Below are 18,610 nucleotides of genomic sequence, written 5' to 3' on the forward strand. Positions count from 1 at the left end.
GCTCTCTTTGCTTCTCAGGCTCCACCTTCTGCCTGGGTGGCCTGTCCTTGTCCATGGCAGGACACCCCCGGGGTGCTGAGGACACCTGTGTCTGTTCTGCCGCCTCAGCCCTTTGTTGGACAGCCACCCCAGTCACCCCCCCCCACCCCCCAGCGGGTTCCAGTCAACAGGCTGAGAGCAGAAAACATTTGCCACCCCCATCAGCTCCATGTGCAGCCACCGGGGAGATGGCCCCGCCAGCCCCAAGATCGCCAAAAACCTAGGGTTATCCTCAGTGCCACCCTCTCCTGGACCTCACACCTCTTCAGCCCCAAACCCCATCAGTCCCACCCCACAAACTCCCCTCCACTCCCTTCCATCCGCCCTCCTCCTGCAGTCACCACCAGCTGACCAAACATGTCAGGCTTCCCTGGACTCATAAAACCACTGTGAGCTCATCTTCTGGCCTGCAGTCTTGTCTACCCCTCCCCTCCTCTCTTCCACGTAGTGTTGGGTTATCTTTCAAAAATGGCCTCTTGACCCCACTGTCACCCCTGCCCCCACGGTAGATCAAAGGCGGGGACCAGACGGGCAGAGCGATGCCGTGCAGCCACGGTGACTAGGTGGTGACCAGAGGCCTGTTTTCCCTCTTTGACTGTGTGTGCGTACTCAGTCGCTTCAGTCGTGTCCGATTCTTGGTGACCCTGTGGACTGTAGCCTGCTAGGATCCTCTGTCCATGGGGATTCTCCAGGCAAGACTACTGGAGGGGGTTGCCATGCCCTTCTCCAGGGGATCTTCCCGACTCAGGGACTGAACCCGCATCACCTGTGTCTCCTGCATTGGCAGGCAGCTTCTTTACCGCTAGCACTGCCTGGGAAGCACTCTGATTGTGTGTTAACTTCTGGCAGAGACCCAGCTCTAGGAAGCACAGCGCGGAACAAACCCAGGTCAATCCTTTTTCTGACACTGGGGCAGAAGGAGAGCCAGAAGAATGACCTTGAGTTACAAAAGAAAACATGATAAACCTAACACACCTGAGATTCCGAGGGCAGCACTGGTTGTTTTCACATCTTTGTCTTCACTAGATGGGGATACCCTCCAAGTCCCTATCTATGTAGCCCTTGGGCCCAGCTCAGGGTCTGGACCATCCTAGGTGGTCAGTGCATTTTACAGAATTTTAAGGCATGCCTCAGACCTCACTGCTCACATGTCAGTGAGAGACTCTCTGAGAAAAACCTTCTGCTCTTTCAGAGAAATTTGGGTTAATACTGACAGAGGAACAAAAGCAGGAGAGCGGGGGTGTGGTGGGGGGCAGAGAAAGAGAGAGAGAATGTGTATGAGCTGGGCTTCTCTGGTGTAAGACCTGTGGAATATTATCCCAGCAGCTCAGCCGGGAGCAGAGCCGGGACACTTCTCAGTGGGTTGGCTCTGGGGTTGTCAGGCAAGAATTTGGCGGAGGCCGAGCAGGCTCACTCACATTGTTTATTCCTCTGCATTGTGTGGGGAGGAAGTCACCCTTGGCTGTGAACTGCAGCAGCAGCCCTGGCTGATCCTTACGTGACTGAGCATCACCCAGGGTGGCCTCGCCAGCTGCCAGGGGGCTCCCCGGGCTCAGCAGCCCCCCTACGTGGTCCAGCAAGGACAGCTGGCCCCCGCCTTCCTCAGGACCTCATCCTGCCCACCCTCTAGGCAGCGGTGGGAGGCAGGAGGGCTGGATGATTTTTCATTCTCAGAGAGCCTTCCTGGGTAGCTTCTAGGTTTCCTAGGAGTCATAGCTTTTTGCTCATAATCCAGAGATTAATGCAGAGAGCCTTGCTCCATAGCTTAATTTTTGTCTTTGCAAGCTGGTGTATTTATTTAAAAGTCTGTCACCTTCCCAAACCTGAAAGTAACATCACTGGCCTTTCCCATGATTTGTTCTATTTGTTCTTCGGTTGACTTTTAACTACAGTGTAGAAGGTTTGCAGCATGTAAGGGACATACTTTTAAAATATCAGGTTCCAGGGACTTCCCTGGCTGTCCAATTGTTAAGACTCTATGCGTCCAGTACAGGGGACAAGGTTTGATCCCTGGTCAGAGAACTAGGGATAGTTCTCACAGTGTGGCCAAAAATGGAAAAAATTAGTTTCCTGGCTGTGGCAAGGTTCTAGAAGAACATGTGGGACCTGAAATATGACTATGGTCCTTTCTGGAAAATGTGATCTGTCTCACTCATCTTCAGTTTCCCACCCAGCTCAATGAACTCCGTATACACTGTTCTTTAAACTCTGTTAAATGTCTTTTCTTGAAGGCATGCGCTATGGTCTGAGGGCCTGTGTCTACCCCCCACCCCCCATTTATGTGTTGAAAACCCGATGCCCAAGGTGAGGGTTTGGAGTTGGGTCTTTGGACAGGAAAGCCCTTGTGAACAGGACTAGTGACTTTATGGCAGAGACCTCAGGGTAATCCCTGGCCTCTTCCTTTAGGGGTGGATACAGCGAGAAGGCTCTGACTCAGAAGAGGGACCTCAGCGGACCAGGCTGGCACCCTGGTCTCAGACATCCAGCTTCCAGAACTGTGGACATGCATTTCCATTGCTTTCATGTTAAGCTAGGAATTCCTAGGCTGTGGAATTTAGTCATACAAGTCTGAATGGACTGTCAGTGTCTGTAGCCATACGACAATCCTGTAGGTTAGGGCTCACAATCCCCACTTAGAGGGCCAGTGAGTGGCAGGACAAGGATTTCAGAGCATTTTCTTCTTTCCCATCACTGCTTCCAATGTGCTGGTTCAAATCTCACTTCCCCTTTTCAAACCGATGTCCTGAACAGATTGCAAAACTTCACAACCAACAACTGTTAGTAACACAATGGTTATTCTACTTCAGCATCTGCAACCCAGCCAGTTGTTGGTATTTGGTCGCTCAGTCGTGTCTGACTCTTTGTGACTCCACGAACTGCAGCACGCCAGGCTTCCCTGTCCTTCACTGTCTCCCGGAGTTTGTTCAAACTCATGTCCATTGAGTCGATGAAGCCATCCAACCATCTCATCCTCTGTCATCCCCTTCTCCTCCTGCCTTCAATCTTTCCCAGCATCAGTGTCTTTTCCAATGAGTCAGCTCTTCGCATCAGGTGGCCGAAGTGTTGGAGTTTCAGCTTCAACATCCATCCTTCCAATGAATATTCAGTGTTGATTTCCATTACGGCTGACTGGTTTGATCTCCTTGCTGTCCAAGTGACTCTCAAGAGTCTTCTCCAGCACTACAATTGGAAAGTATCAATTCTTCAGTGCCCAGCCTTCTTTATGGTTCAACTCTCACATCCATACATAACTACTGGGAAAACCATAGCTTTGACTATACAGACCTTTGTCAGCAAAGTGATATCTCTGCTTTTTACTCTAAGTTTGTCATAGCTTTTTTCCGCCTAGTCTTATTTGCAGTTAAAACCGCAATCTCCTACCTACTGTTAAGACTTCATCTTATCTCCCTTTCCCCTAGCTCGACTAAAGTTGGGGTGTGAGGATCCTGCAATAGAGAAGGCATGGGGCTCTCAGGCATCCCTCTCTGATACCGTCAAGGGCTCTTGGCCTCCTTAATCAATAAAAATTGATCGGAGGCCAGGCAAGAAATCCAGGCAAGGCTTTCCTGGGGCCTTTGCTGCAGCAGGGCTGGGCGAGGGGTGAGAAAAACAACAGGTTCCCTTGATCACTCACTCCCCAAGGTGGGGAAGTTGGGGAGTTGAGCTGGTTTCTTATACAGGGTGAAGGTAGAGGTATGTCCAGGGGTCTGGCTGGAGGGTGGCTTAGGTGTTTTGCCCACCCCTCTGGTGTTGTCAAGTGCAAGAGGCGGACACGGTACCCAGCTTTTGCTCCCAGCTCTTCAAAAGTGGTGGTTGAGCAATTTGGTCTTTTTGTATCTTTTGTCCAGACTTTGCCCCTATTGCATATGCAGGCAGTCATTTTTAGTCCCATGCACTTTTTTTGTATTTTGTTGCTTGAGGAGACATTTGTCCAGGTGCAAGCACTGCAGTCAAGGGTCCCAAGTCCCAGCCTGTCTAGTCTCCCCGTGCCCTTTCAGCCTCAGAGTCTCCATGAGTTCCACTGGGAGGAGGGACAGGGACCGTGGCCCAGTGTCTCGTTTACTGGCTGTCCCTAGTGCTAGGAGTGGCTCCTAGCCTCCCTCTGGTTCCAGGTGACCTATGTTGACGGTGAGCAGCTTTCCTTGGGATGCCGTTCATTCTATCCCACCCGCCTGATACAGAACCTTCGGAGAGGGCACTTGCATCTTTTTTTCTTCACCTACAGGAGGAGTTGGGACTGGAATCCTCTCCGGGTGGGTGGCGGCCTTGGGCAACTGAAAATGCCCACACAGCCTCTGGCTTTCTGTCTCCTTCTCACACCTCTGTGACATTCATGTGAAGTCACGAACTTCCACAGCCTCTTCCACGCCATCCAATGGCCTTAAGGAACGGGGTGGGATGAACATGGCTCACACCTTGTCCACACACCACACCAGGTCCCTACTTTCCACACTGGCCACCCCCACCCTGAGCTCTCCCCAGGCAAGAAGACTGGTCACTCGGCCATCTCCTGGGGACCCTGCCAACATCACCCAGGAGCTCCTTCCCTCACTTTGTCTTGGCAGCAGGGATCCAAGGTAGGTGTGCGGGTGTCCACAGCCCAGTGGGCATCCAGCCGAGGAGTGCGGTGTGCGCCTGAGGCCCCACTTCACCCCCTGGGGGTCTCCAGGGTCCTCATTTGACTTGGGGTGCAAGGGGAACCAGTTCAAGGGCCTCTTAATCGAAACTTGAGTTTCCTGCTCTTTGTAGAATTTTGCCAAGGAATGGGTTCTTACTTTTCCTTCTTTCTAGTTTTATCCTGGATCTCAACTCTGGGGCCACAGGAAGCCTCCCACTCAACACCCGGCTGCAGCCATAAAACAGCTGTGCTGGCCTCTCATCCATCCTCCGCACTGTACACCAAACCCTGAGGGAAAGCGGCTTCACTCTCAGTCAACAAACTCAGGTCAGGCGCCCACCCGGAGCCAGTCATGGGGCTGCAGAAATGTCATACGCTGATTAGCTTAAGTCTGTGGGGCTCACCCTGGAGCTGGGATGAGATTATTCTTTTTTTTTTTTTTACATTTTATTGTCATCATTGTTTAGTTGCTAAGTCATGTTTGACTATTTGCAACCCCATGGACTGTAGTCCACCAGACTCCTCCATCTGTGGGATTTCCCAGGGGTGCCATTTCCTTCTTCAGAGGATCTTCCCGGACCAGGGATCAAACCTGCATCTCCTGCACTGGCAGGTGGTTTTCTTGCCACTGAGCTACCAGTTCAGTTCAGTTCAGTCGCTCAGTGGTGTCTGACTCTTTGCAACCCCATGGACTGCAGCACGCCAGGCCTCCTTGTCCATCACCAACTCCCAGAGCTTGCTCAAACTCATGTCGATCAGGTCAGTTATGCCATCCAACCATCCTCTGTTGTCCCCTTCTCTTCCTGCCTTCAATCTTTCCCAGCATCAAGGTCTTTTGCAATCAGTCTGTTCTTCACATCGTGTGGCCAAAGTACTGGAGCTTCAGCTTCAGCCTCAGTCCTTCCAATGAATATTCAGGACTGATTTCCTTTGGGATTGATTTGTTTCATCTCCTTGCAGTCCAAGGGACTCTCAAGAGTCTTCTGCAACACCACAGTTCAAAAGCATCAATTCTTCCTTGTTCAGCTTTCTTTATAGTCCAACTCTCACATCCATAATGACTACTAGAAAAACCATAGCTTTGACTAGAAGGACCTTTGTTGGCAAAGTAATGTCTCTGCTTTTTAATATACTGTCTAGGTTGTTCATAGCTTTTCTTCCAAGGAGCAAGCATCTTTTAATTTCATGGCTGCAGTCACCATCTGCAGTGATTTTGGAGCCAAAAAAAATAAAGTCTGTCACTGTTTCCATTGTTTCCCCATCTATTTGCCATGAAATGATGGGACTGGATGCCATAATCTTAGTTTTTTGAATGTTGAGTTTTAAACCAGCTTTTTCCACTCCTCATTTACTTTCATCAAGAGGCTCTATGGTTCCTCTTTGCTTTCTGCCATAAAGGTGCTGTCATCTGCATATCTGAGGTTATTGATATTTCTCTCCACAATCTTGACTCCAGCTTGTGCTTCATCCAGCCTGGTATTTTGCATCATGCACTCTGCATATAAGTTAAACAAGCAGAGTGACAATATACAGCCTTGTATATTGACGTACTTCTTTCCTGATTTGGAACCAGCCTGTTGTTCCATGTTCAGTTCTAACTGTTGCCTCTTGACCTGAACACAGATTTCTCAGGAAGCAGGTAAGGTGGTCTGGTATTCCCATCTTTTGAAGAATTTTCCAGTTTGTTGTGATCCACATAGCCAAATGCTTTGGCATAGTCAATAAAGCAGAGGTAAATGTTTTTCTGGAGTTCTCTTGCTTTTTTGATGATCCAGTAGATGTTGGCAATTTGATCTCTGACTCTTCTGCCTTTTTGAAATCCAGCTTAAACATCTGGAAGTTCTATACTATTACTATTCTATACACGTACTATTGAAGCCTGACTTGGAGAATTTTGAGCATTACTTTGCTAGCGTGTGAGATGAGTGCAATTGTGTGGAAGCTTGAACATTCTTTGGTCTTGCCTTTATTTGGGATTGGAATGAAAACAGACCTTTTCCAGTCCTGTGGCCATTGCTGAGTTTTCCAAATTTGCTGGCACATTGAGTGCAGCACTTTCGCAGCATCATCTTTTAGGATTTGAAATAGCTCAGCTGGAATTCCATCACCTCCACTAGCTTTGTTTGTAGTGATGCTTCCTAAGGCCCACCTGACTTCAGACTCCAGGATGTCTGTTTCTGGGAGAGTGATCACACCATCGTGATTATCTGGGTCATGAAGATCTTTTTTGTATAGGTCTTCTGTGTATTCTTGCCACCTCATCTTAATATCTTCTGCTTCTATTTGGGCCATACCATTTCTGTCCTTTATCGAGCCCATCTTTGCATAAAATGTTCCCTTGGTATCTCTGATTTTCTTGAAGAGATCTCTAGTCTTTCCCATTCTATTGTTTTCCTCTATTCTTTGCACTGATCACTGAGGAAGGCTTTCTTATCTCTCCTTGCTATTCTTTGGAACTCTGCATTCAGATGGGAATATCTTTCCTTTTCTCCTTTGCCTTTAGCTTCTGGGGAAGCCCTTAAATGGAGCATAATTGCTTTACAATGCTCTGTAAGTTTCTGCTGTACATCAGCATGAATCAGCTATATGCATACACATATCCCCTCGCCCTGAGTCTCCCACCCTGCCCTCATCCCACCTCCCCAGGTCATCACAGAGCCCTGAGCTTAGCTCCCTGTGCTATACAACAGCTTTCCACTAGTTATCCCTTTCACACGTGGTAGTGCGTATGTGTCAATCCCAATCTTCTGATCCATCCCACCCTCCCCTTCCCCCACTGTGTCCACATATCTGTTCCCCACGTCTCTCTATTCCTCACCTGAATGACTGGGCTGTGCGCTCCCGGAGGCAGTGTGCATAGAGAGACTTAAGACTTTTACTGAAAAACCCTCTTTCTGCTCTGTCTTTGCTTTAAGACTGTGAGCTCATTGAGGGCAGGGGCTGTTTGGTCCACGGCTGTAAATGTTCCCATGCCTCCCTTCGAGCCTGGCACATGGCAGGAGTTTCAGTGAAGGTTCAGTGAGCTGAATTCAAATAACAGGAAGAAGAGCTTGGGGCAGCAAACATTTAGGGTTTGCTGTTCTCAAAATGAATGCGGCCCGTTTGTATGCACAGGGTCTACTTTTCAACCTGCCGCATTTGCCTTCCTTACTTGCTCTTTCCTAATGGACCCCCAGGCTTTCCATCTCTCCTTCTTGGTCCTACAGTCTTTGGTCTGTGTGATGGTTTCTACCCACGTGGGTGGAGCATTGCCCGGGTCTGCCCGAGGATGGTTAGCTCCATAACATCTGTTTCCAGGAATGTACTGCGTTTTAATTGCATCTTAAAAGAAGAGGCATCCCATACCCAGTTACCTTTGGGGGACTCAGTGTGTAGTACTCTTGATTTATTTGTAATTCATAGCCTAATCCCTTCTGGAAAAATAAAAACCGCAGCTTGAAGCTGTTGATGAACGATGAGACAGAATTCTAGAGAAGAAACTGTTCTGGTCCTGGATTTTAATTCTGGTTGTCTCCTTCTTGCTGTGTGACCTTGGGCAACTCCTTTGATCTCTGTGGGCCTCGGTTTTTCTCATCTGTGGAATGGAGTACTGAGCGTGTCGGAATGGGGGGCGGTGTGAGTGGATAGATATTTATGACGTGGAGACCGAGGTTCCCTCTTGAACCACCTTCTGTGATCCTGCGAGTGTGGACGTGTCAGAAACCTTGTGTGATGTGCACAATTACAGGACCATAAACTATAGAAACTGACTGTGGAGACGCTGTAGGAGAGCTTGCTTATGAAAAGTCATCTTTTTAGCTATTCTTCACTGTGGCATGTTTGTGCTGACTGACGGAATGCTTCAGGAGCCCGCTAAAGGCTGTCATTAATCGTGTTGCCAGCACGTGTCGGGCGGGGAACCCCTTGAAAACGATTCAGCTTGTACTATTTTCTGCTCTGCTTTTGTTTTTAGTAATGATGACACACCCCAGACAGATAAAGACATTTTAATAACTCTCTTTAGCAAAAATGTGTTCTGGCACCTGCATCACTGCTGAGGACCGAGAGCATCCGTACCATTTCAGAGATCATGCAGAGAGAAAGGGACTTAGCTTCTAAAGCAAAGTTATGACTATAATTTCCCTCAATTACAGTCTCGTCTCATGTGATTTGTGCTCAAGGGTACTTCAATTGGATTGATTTCCACCAGTCGGAATATCTTACTACAGCTGGAAGCCCGAAATGGAACACACTTCACTGAGTCTATTAGAAACCAAATGTATTTGGTATCCAGAGGAACCAGGGAATCTGTCTCCAGATTTGAGGAGAGTCAGGGGACAGAGTGAGTGAACCCCAACCTGAAATTGTAGGACTGTTACCCCAGCACAAGAAATCTCCAGACACATCCCCAGCTCTTCTCTTTGGCCAAAAATTCACAGCCTTCCCACGCATGATTTTTTATTTTCTTCTGACTGGGAACCACCAGTGACCATTATGACTAGCAAAAAGCTGACATGAGCATTTGTCTGTAAGAAATCCCTATAATTAGGTATGTTAATTACTCAGCATTCTGCCTTGTTTCTATTTTTATCTGAAGACCAGCCTCCTCACAAACATCTCTTCCAGAAATTTCTGTGTCCTCTTTCTTGCCAAAAGCTTGCAAAGTCCATCTTAATCCATGATCAAATCAAAGGGGATCCCCCACATGGTTCCCAAGCCCCTTGCACCCCTGGCAAGTGAAGAAGGTCAGACATCAAATCCAGACATGCCCTTCACAGCAGGCCTCTAGCACCGGTCAGCTAGGAAGCCAGTGACCAAACGAGCCGCTCTAAACCAGCATCTGCTTGGTACTTCCTGTTCCCTCTTTTTATTTTATAATCAAGGAAGCAGATGCCAAAATGGATTTGTATTTATGAATCTTTTGTTAGGGTGTCAGGATTATTTTCCTGTTCACTGGAAGTTGTATAAACTCAGCCAGAACATTAAGTTCTTAAGTGTAGTTGTATTTCCTTGAATCCACTGTAAAGGATTTGCGAAAGAGGGGAAAAAAAACTTATGGTACATAATGGGGAATGATCAATGGAAGCAAAGAGCCACACAGGGTGTGTATTTTAAGAAAAGGTTTCCAAAGAGAATCCAGCAGGGCAGTGCTAAGTGTGTCCTGTATCACCGAAGTTCAGAGTGTGAAATCAAGATACCTATTCTTTTCTCCAGGGACTTCCCTGGTGGTCTAGTGGTTGGGCTTCACTTTCCAATGCAGGGGTTGTAGGTTTGATCTCTAATCAGGGAACTAAGATCCATATGCCTTTATCTGTGTGTGCCTGGTCGTGTCTGACTCTCTGTGACTCCATGGACTATAGCCCACCAGTCTCCTCTGTCTGTGGAGTTTTTCAGGCAAGAATACTAGAGTGGGTTGCCATTTCCTACTCCAGGGGATCTTCCTGTGACTCCCAAATTGGCAGGCGGAGTCTTTACCAATAGCACCACCTGGGACGCCCTCTCACGTGCCTTGTGTCCAAAAAACCAAAACAAAACAGAAGCAATATTTTAACAAATTCAATAGAGACTTTAAAAATGATCCACATCAAAAAAGTCTTTTAAAAATTTCGATTCTGGATATAAAATCATAAGCATTTTTCTCAATATTGCTGGCTGATGAGAAAACTGACAATACGAACTAACAAACATTAAAGTATACAACTTTTTGCCTGTGGCATTGGGAGTGGGGAGAAAGGCAGACGGAGAAAACAATTTCTCTAATCCTACGTTAGGATCCTCTGGCTTTTTCATGTGGATGGAGAAAAGGACCAGTAGAGATGGCTGAAGTTGTGTATTAGTCAGTGTGGGTAGGATATGCTGTGGTAACTAGGAACATAACATCTCAGTGACTTTCAACAACCAAGATGTCTTTCTTGTTTTCACTGCGTGACCACGGTTGACCCTGGCTCTGTGCCTTGTCATCCTTGACTCAGGACTCAGGTTGATGAAGTAGCTTCTATCTGGGACTCTGTGGTCTGTTGAGGAAGAAGACAAAAAGGAGATGGTGAATCCTATGCTGGGGCTTAAAGCTGCTCTCTGGAAGTGATACTGGAGCAGGAAACAGCATCCCACTCCAGTATTCTTGTCTGGAAAATCCCGTGGACAGAGGAGCCTGGCGGGCTACAGTCCATGGGGTCACAAAGAGTTGGACAGGACTCAGTGACTAAGCACACACAGAAGTGATACATTTCACTTCTGTTCACATTCCATTGGCCAAAGCAAATCATTTGGCCAGCCCAGAGATAGTAAGATGTGTGGTCCTCCAGCAGAGAGCGTCCCTAACAGGGGGAAGATTATATAGTCCATGAGTGGCCGAGTGGGGCATATAATTGACTTCAGCTGTTGCACTTTGAAATCTGGCTTGTGTTTGTGCCAAGGCCATACTCTCTATGTGCTGCTCCCCACCAAAGACTTGTGTGGTGGGGACCTAGTCCAGGAGGCAGGGGACTCCTTTGCTATCATCATGGCTCAAGGACTCCCACAGAGGAAGCTTTGCCAAACCTTCCTCTGGCTGCACAGGGATCTCAAATGCCTCCGTGAAAGCTCCCCTTCTCCTTCTTTCCTTGGGGGTCACACTTGTGCCATCATCTGTTGACTCTCCCAGCTGGCTCCAGCTCACTCCCTATTTCCTTTCGCACACACATTTATCTGTCAAGTCCTTGGATGTTCAGGCCTTTCTTGGCAGAGTCCATCACAAAATGTTCTATGGCAAGAAGGAATTCAGAGCTGAGTGGCTGATGAGTCTTTGGGGGTGTTTGAGTCACTTGTACTTACAAATGCATGTGGCCGTCTGGAATGGTGTGGATGTCCTGGGAGGGGGCCGTGGGGTCTATACTGTCAGGATGCCTAGATATAGACACAGATACTCAGGTTCTGTACTGAACTGGTTGGTCAGAGTACCTGTCCTGCTCAGAGTCCTTCTAAGGAAGACCATCCCACTCATGGTCTCCTAAGACGGAGGCAGTTCTTACAGCAATATACCATGTGGTTGTTTAGACCCAAGACCCGAACTCAAGAGCAGCCAGTAATAGCTGGTCTGTGCAGTGATGTGTGAAGAGCTCTGTCTCATTACAGTTCTCTTGGGATTTGAACTGGGACCTTTTTTTTAGTGTAGGTTCTTCCAGGAGAAGATTCCGAGAGGATAATGTGGGTGTAGGAAGTTTATTTGGGAAGTGTGATGGTTAATTTTATGTATCAACTCGACTGGCCTAAGGGACGCCCAGATAGCTGGTAAAGCATTTCTAGGCATGCCTGTGAGGGTGTTTTTGGATCAAACACCCTGATCAAATTAGCACTTGATTCAGTTGACTCAGTACAGAGATCCACCCTCACTAGTGTGGGTGGAAATTGTCCAACCGCCTGAATGGAAGAAACAAGGGCAAATTCTCTTTCTTTTAAATTGAATTAATTTGCTGCAAGTTGGCTTTCTCTAGTTGTGGTGAGCAGAGGCGGGGACTACTCCCCTTTGCAGTGCCTGGGCTTCTCGCTGTGGGGTCTCCTCTTGTCGCAGAGCCCAGGGTCTAGGAGCCCAGGCTCCAGTGGTTGCAGGACAGGAGCTCCATAGTTGGGGTGTACGTTTAGTTGCTCCGTGGCATGCGGGATTCTCCCGGACCAGGGCTCAAACCTGTGTCCCCTGCGTTCACAGGTGGATTCTTAACCCCTGGACCACCAGGGAAGTCCAAATTTTCTCTCTCTCTTGAGTTAGGATGTCCCTTTTCTCCTTCCCTTTGAGATCAGAACTCCTAGTTCTCAGGCCTTTGGACTCTGAGGCTTACATTTGTGGACCCCTGGTTCTCAGGCCTTTGTAATCTGATTGAATTACACCCCTGGCTTTTTTAACTCACCAGCTTGTAGATGGCCAACTGTGGGATTTCTTGGCCTCCATAACTGACTGAACCAATGCTATAATAAATTTCCTATCAATCCGTCTATCCATCCATCCTATTGGTTCTTTCTCTCTGGAGAACTAACATCAGAGGTGATTCCAGGAATCATAAATAGAGACTATGATAGGAAAATGGGATCCGTAGGAGGAAAAAACTGTGAAGTGAGTGAGTGGTTATTCTGGGCAACTGGAGCTCACCTCTGTTGGGGACCCTTTCAGAAACTGTGTGGGCTCGTGTGGATTTGTCCCTCTGGAGGATGGGCGAGTAAGATGCTGACTCACTCATTTGTGGAGTGCCCATCCTAGTAAGTAATACCCCCTTCCTCATTGCAATAAGAACTCTGCCAGTTGAGGGCTTTTACTTCTAGATTGTTAATTCCTTTACTTTGCTGGGTTGTACTTGCCGCAGCTGAGCAAGTACCCATGGGACCTCTGGTGGAGTCAAAAGGGCAGCTCAACCTGCTGGAAACTCTGCCACAACTGTGGTGGCCTTAGGGGCAGGCAAAGGGGCCTTGAAAGTATCTGCAGAAACTTACAAGGAGAGAAACAGGAGTAGGAATTGAGAAGACATGGAAGAACAGGAAGTGGAAAATATTGAGATACTGTGAGTAAGCAGAAGCTGAGAGGTGGAAGGAGAGATGAAGGAAGAAAACACACATATTGAGTAGCTGGTTTGGTCATGGGGAAATTTAATGGGTGACACGGACAGGCGAATTCTGCTGGGGACACTGGCCTTTCTTTCCTTTTCAATCCCCCACCTTACAAGGCAAGCATGTAATGGACATAAAAGCATGTCCGTGCTTTTTAGTGATAACATTTCTCTGTGGCTCTTGTACTGCACTGATTAGAGATTAACTCCTCAATTTCAGGGATGAGATGGAAACTAGAAGTGGGTTTTTGCCCCTAAATGAATGGATGTTCATGCAGATTTTCAGGACACTTGGAAAACACAAGCCTTCTAGGGTTCTGAGACACAATGGGGGAAGAAAAAGGAAGGCTCTGGCTCAAGAAGGGGTTGTGAGGTTCCAGGTTCTCCACGGGCTGGCTCCACCGCTGCAGGGTGGGGCTCACAGGTGCACAGGCGGGGGCTCCTGCACAACTGGGGTCCCGCCTTCGCTAAGAGGGGGGAGCAGCCTTTCCTCCACGGGTCTCAGCAGGTGTGGGGGTAGCCCCGTGTGTCCTACTGCTTGGCTGCCCCGAGAGCCGACTGTCGGGTCCTTGCTATCTCTGGGGTCAGGTGGATGTAGGTGTCACTCTTATCAAGGATGACCGAGTGTTCAGGACCCAAACTTCCCAGGTGCACTTAAGTCACTGATCATCCTTTAAAAATGCCTGGTTAAAATCCAGCCACATCCCTACAGTGTCAATGGATTAGTAGAATTAGTCCCTAAATGTGAAGCATTACATTTATCAAGATGCAATATTCATCTTTATGTTTAGCATCTACAAATTTCAACCAGTTTAGGGGAAAGTTTGGGATCTAAAGAAAGTCTTGTTCCAAAGTGGTATTTGTTTGGCAGACGTGGGAGTTACTCAGGACCCCTAAAGAGATTGCCCTGAAGATTAATGCAATGATAGCATCTTACAAGCTTTGTCAACTGTTCTATCCTTTCTTGGCCGCTAAGGCAACATAACACCATGAAAACATCCCAGGCTTGTCCTATCCATTCTCTGCCTTCATTAAAGTGTACTTGCGCAGGGTTCCACTCCCATCTCATTTAAGGTGTGCACGGCTGGGCGCGGCTTACTGTGTCCCATGGTATTGGCCTTTTCGTAGAGAACCTCTGAGGATACTGCTGATCACAGGTTGCTGAGATGAATTCAGGAGGTTAAAACACTTACTGGGGAGTCACACCCGCGGAGGCAAAAGAGTATGGAGCAGGACTGCACAGTGGGAGCTGTCAGACCAGGGTGCACATTGAACGGAGCCTCGGCCAGCTCCAGGGAGAGCCTCAGAGCAAGATGGCCCTTTACAGGGTCCGGTGCTGGGTGGAGATGGTTTGATCCTGTATCACTGCTCTGCTCAGTCATTGGCTGAAAACCTCTTGAGAAGAGCATGAACTTGACTTGAAAGTGGAGGTTGTTGGATGCTCATACTCCTTTTTTTTTTGGTTGCACAACACATCAGATCTTAGTTCCCCAGCCAGGGATTAAACCTGCACCTCCTGCATTGAAAGCACAGAGTCTTAACCACTGGACCACCAGGGAAGTCCCTTCCCACGCTCCTTGAGTTCTTTCTTAGACAGCCAGCTGAGTGGTATATCTCTGTGTCCACCATGTTCACTTAACCCAAGGAAAGACTATGTAATATGGAATTTTTAAGGCCATATTATTGAGCTGAGGAGTGTTTATAAGTGTGTGTTCAGGGACTGCTTTGTGCTGGATATGTTCACAAAGCATGTACCTTCTGACATTTTGAGCATAAGAAGAAAAAAGGAAAAAGAGAGAGCTTTTTTGTTACTCCCTTCCCCACTTCATATTGTCTTTTGTTTGGCTGTCTTGCTTGGCAGAATATTTAAGTCCTACTTATCTTTCAAGGCTCAGGTCAGGATTATCATGGTGTCAAAATATTTAAATTGGAACTCTCCCAGAAAATCAAGGACGTGTTTGAAATCCTGTGCCTTCAAATCGCCAGTGCTGGCCAGCTTTGCGGATTTTCTGTCAGAGGGAGACCTGGTTTTGTTTTTATTTTTGTTGACCTTGATCTGTTGTACGTTTCCGGACACAGTGACTGCTTGACCCTCATCAAGTCCTTAGCTCACTGGGACAGGGCGTGTTCTCAGGCTCCCGTGGGACCGCTGTGAGCTTCTGTCCTGGACTGAGTGTGCTCTCACAGAGGTCAATCTGCTCTCTCCTATTTGGCCTGAGTCGCCACACGCCTCTTCTCACATGTACCCCTTGCTACACTGAGTGTGTTTTTGGTGTTTAAAGGTGTGTGTCATTTCTTACAACATGATCTTTAACACAAGCCAGATGCTTCCTCTGGCACTTATTTGAAGTTACAGTCATGGGTCCCATTGCTGGGAAAAACCTGCTTGTGATGAGTTCAGGGAGAGGTAACAGTGTGTTGGTGTGTTGGTTTCTGATCTGGAGCATATAGATATGGCTGCAACAAATTTAGCTGTCAAGATGCAAGTAACAGGGACTTCCCTGGCGGTCCAGTGGTTAAGACTCTGCACTTGCAATGCAGGGGGCACTGGTTCCATTCTTGGTCAGGGAACTAAGATCCCACATGTAGGAAGGAGTGGTCCAAAAAATAAATAAATAGTTTTTTTTTAAAGATGCATGGGCCATTTGCTGGATTTTCAAGAGTAATGTTGACTTTGTGAATTTCACCATATGGACAGAATAACTACAGCCAAACTGTTGGTCTGCTGTAGTCAAACGGGCTTTTCATTGCATGCTTACTGAGCCTCTGTGATGGGCTATACTCGGTAGGTCTCCTCCTCACCCAGCTCCCACTTGGCAGGCCCTGTGGCTCTTCCTGCTGCCGGCGGGAGCATCCCCAGCCAATGGATGGAATTGTACTCAGGCCTGCATTACCTGCTCGGTTATCCCTGTGCTTACCATCCCTTTTCCTCAGAACTTTCCCTTAACTCAGACTCAGCATCTCCTGTCTCACTTGCTCCGAACCCTGCTACTCCCTTCCTGCTGCATGACTGCTGGTCATTTTGATAAAGAATTAGCCCCTTGGATGCTAATCCATGAGTCTCTACAGAAGGCCTTGGTTGAAAGCACATGGCCTGGATGGTCACACTCCCTCTTCCAAGAAAAGACTTTGAGGGCAAAAATGAGGTTGGACAGCTCTCATAATGGTTTCCAAATCACCCCTGGAATGAGATAATAGGGATCATACAACTGGGTCTTACCGTTGATGGCTGGTTGGTGCATGTATGCAATAAAGTTAAGGTTCTCTTGGCAATTCCACTTTGTTATTAAAGAAACTCTCTAAAGTTGGTCTTCTCGTGTTTTCCTTGAACTTTCTGCCAATTTTCCCTCAGAATGTGGCTTTGTGATAGGAGTTGCCTTGGAAAAAGATCCTTTACCTTTTAATGATATTTATTTTCAAAGGCACTAAAACAATAATTTGTGATGTCTTTATAACAGAGTTTAAATGAATGCATAAATTTAGCTTTTATGTTATTATGAAGTTTTTATTTTCAGCTGTTAAGTAGGATTTTTATAGTTCTGTGGACTTAGGCAAGAGGAGATATGTATCAAAGTTAATATAGATTTCAGCTTTTATGTGTTAAAATGTATAATATATTCATCAATGCAGCAAATTAATATGGTGCCTTTTTCCTTATAAAAATTGAAAATCAATCATGATACTTTTTAATAGAGATTAAATGAATAAAATCACCTTTTGACATAACAATCCGACATTTTCATTGTATCTTCCCAAGTGTGGTGCATGGCATGATGGTAAAAACATTAACTTTGGTTAGTTATTAAGTCTGATTGTGAGAACTTTTGTTTCCCCCTAGAGTCTATGTGCTCCAGGTCAGCTCTAGGTCTCTGTATTCTTGGCATCTAGCACATAGTAGGCCTACAGTATATATATGGAGCCAACACATAATTTTGAGTTTGTCAGGCCCCCAGAGCTGTGATTTGCGGAAATAAAAAGACTTGGTGATAGGATTCAGTGAGCTTCCCAGGTGGCGTGAGTGGTAAAGGGCCCGCCTTCCAAGGCAGGAGACACAGGTTCGAACCCTGGGTCAGGAAGATCCCCTGGAGGAGGCCATGGCAACCTACTCCAGTGTTCTTGCCTGCAGAATCCCATGAACAGAGGAGCCTAGCGGGCTATAGTCTGTGGGGTCGTAAACAGTTGGACACAACTGAAGTGACTTGGCACACATGCACGATATGATTTTGTAAATCTGTGTGCAAGGGCAAAGGAGGGGCCTGATGTCTGGTGAGGGCCTATTATATGCTAGGCATCCTGATTGTCATGCCACGCTGCATCTATGGTACTAGCTTAGGTTCCATGGAATTATCTGTATGGATAGCGCACCCTTAGCCCTTTAAGAACATGGGACAGACCTAATCCTGTCACAGCCAAGCCTCTTGCCAGGAGAAACCATGAAGTGTTCCAGGTCCTTGTTGGCGGTTCCCTGATTTCAAGAACTTTCCAGGGCAGGGAATGACCTTGTATTGTTTCCAGGGTCCACTCTGATGGGATTAGCCTTGGAAGAGTTTCTCGGTCTTTGCCCAAGTCTTCCTGGCTCATTTCAGAGTCACTGTGGGCCCAGATGAGGTGAGGAAATGCTCTATCCCAGAAGTGCCAGTTAGGGTCATGAACCCACTTCTTTCTAATTATGTTCCAGGGTCAGGTTATCTGGAGGGTATCTTCCATGGGGAGAAAACTACTATCAAATCCAGCCTGAGCAACCCTAGACAGCCTTCCTCATCTCTCCATGCAAATAAAAATTCTCATATCTGCCTTGCAGGATAAGAATGAGATGAGTATATTTATATGCAACCTGCTGGCAGGCTATACCAGTTATTTGTTGTCCCAGGGATTTCTAGTAACAGATGACCACAAAGCCCCAGGGGTATATAACCATAAGTGTTTATTGCTCATGTGTTTGGTTCTGCTGGGGGTTGGCTAGATGGTTCTGCAGATCTAGACTGGGCTTGCTCATATGTCTGTGGCTCATCTAGCTGTCGGCGGGCTGATCTAGGCTGAGACAAACCACACGCCTCTCATTCTCTGTCAGGGTAGCCTGGGCAGAGGTTCAAGACGACTTACGTATAAACATGGCTGATTCACTTTGCTATACAGCAGAAACTAACAGCATTGTAAAGCAACTATTTTCACTGCTCTCTGCTCTTCTCCCCCTACCGCCTCCCCCAAAGAAAAGAGACAGTCTGTCCCCCTAATCCTTAGAGCAGGCTTGTCCTGTGACCTGCTTTGGCCAATCAGGTGATGGTGTTGCCAGTTCTGAGCCTCAAGAGACATCCTGGGCCTTTGTAATTCCTCTGCTCCTTTGCCATTGCCATGGGGGTGTGCCTCGTCTGGACGTGTGGGCAGAGCCGGGTCACCCCAG

The sequence above is a fragment of the Cervus canadensis genome, chromosome 22, assembly GCF_019320065.1.
Source record: "Cervus canadensis isolate Bull #8, Minnesota chromosome 22, ASM1932006v1, whole genome shotgun sequence".
Classification (NCBI taxonomy): Eukaryota; Metazoa; Chordata; class Mammalia; order Artiodactyla; family Cervidae; genus Cervus; species Cervus canadensis.